General features: G+C 47.6%; 1 non-coding gene across 1 annotated transcript; it reads right to left on the bottom strand.

Moving 5' to 3' along the window:
* Positions 1 to 1,036: 1,036 nt before the first annotated feature.
* On the bottom strand, positions 1,037 to 1,227 carry LOC130336291 (U2 spliceosomal RNA). Its single transcript, XR_008877740.1, has one exon. It is a non-coding gene; the product is annotated as a U2 spliceosomal RNA (small nuclear RNA).
* Between the last annotated feature and the right edge of the window lie 474 nt (positions 1,228 to 1,701).

Below are 1,701 nucleotides of genomic sequence, written 5' to 3'. Positions count from 1 at the left end.
TTTTTTTCGTCTAATGCATACCCCATCAGTGCAGCAATGCTTATTCAATACCGCCAGCAGATGGAGACACTGGGGGATAATTTTCTAAGGATTTATACTGATTTTTCCTGTCTGAATTTGTCGCACAGAAAGTTGCAGGCCAAATATGTGTGACATTTCTGCGACTTTAGCTTCTAGAGCATTTTTACAACATTATACATAGGTGCTGAATACATAAAAAGCGACTGTTCAGCGACAGACAAGTCGCATCGGCTGAAAGTAGGCCAGAATGTCAGTCCATGTTGGAGCAGGTTTAGATACAGTCTAAAGTATAGATCTCAAAGTCTGTGCACAGAATTTAGCAAGGGCCTCGCACCTTCTGATGCATCAGGTAGGTGCACAATAGCATAGCCTAACCCTCTGTACTTTGGTCTATATTGATGCGGGACATAGATAGCCAGCTGATGACCAATCCATTAGTGCAATGGATGGCTGGAAGCATTTGTCTTTGCCTTTGCAATACCACAGAAGCAATGCATGGTCAATGTACAGCAATGACACACCTGTGTGAACAGCCAGGAGACCCCCCCCATGTTATGTTACATAGTTACATAGTTAGTACGGTCGAAAAAAGACATATGTCCATCAAGTTCAACCAGGGAATTAAGGGGTAGGGGTGTGGCGCGATATTGGGGAAGGGATGAGATTTTATATTTCTTCATAAGCATTAATCTTATTTTGTCAATTAGGAACATTCAGCACCCACCCGCTATCAAGGCAGCTGCCTATCATGTCATGCCCTACCTGCACAGGTGTGCTGGCTACTCAAATGATCCAATTAAGGAGGCCATTTAGTCAGCAGCAGCAGAAGTCCTGTGCCTGGACGCTCCAACAGCGGCCAGACACAAGCAGAAGCAGAAGCAGCAGAAGCAGCAGCAGCACCACCTTTTGTTTTTTGGCTGCAGCAGCAGCAGCAAGGCCCACAGGGCTGGCTAGCTGGCTAGCCAGCAAGCAGGTAGCAATGAAAGTAGGAATCTTTCTTTTTAACCCTGTAAGGGGGTGGTGCACTGTACCCGAAGATACTGCCATATCGGGTCAATGCATAGGGCGACGGAAGCAAGCTTCGAAATCGGCCCCCGTTCTCAAAAATCCATTTAATATATGGTCCCCAGATAGGGGACGTATCAGATATTAAACTGATAAGAACAGATACTACACTTGATCTTAGCCAAAAGGCCGAGAAGCGATAACCGTGAAAGGGGCGGGCCCAACAAGGTCCCCTTCATGGGCACTATCACTGCTTGCTGTCAGGGAGGCTGCCAGACAATTTTCCATGCACACTCTGGGCTGGGGGGCAGTCAACCACCAGTACACACAGCAGAACCTAAACCCATACCATTATTGCTAAGCAGCAAGACAGGGGCCCATTGCACTCCCACGGGGCCTTTTTAAATGCAATCCATAACCCGGATTTGCCAGGAACCCTTCTTACTCCTCCTACTTGCATGTGACACTGGGCTTAGGATCTGCATAGGAAACACACACACAAGCACACACCTACCTTTGTTGCCTGCAGATGCCTCCTTGGCTGTCCCCAAACGGTATCAAACCAACAACCACGGGAAGCTGTAAGCATAGAGGACATGCCTGCACCCCATTGGACTTACCTGTGTGGGTTAAATCCGGGTTATTTGACAACCTATGGCGGTGATGGTTCTGCTC

Source organism: Hyla sarda, unplaced genomic scaffold (genome assembly GCF_029499605.1).
Source record: "Hyla sarda isolate aHylSar1 unplaced genomic scaffold, aHylSar1.hap1 scaffold_478, whole genome shotgun sequence".
Taxonomy (NCBI): Eukaryota; Metazoa; Chordata; class Amphibia; order Anura; family Hylidae; genus Hyla; species Hyla sarda.
This window is presented reverse-complemented; position numbering and strand designations above follow the sequence as displayed.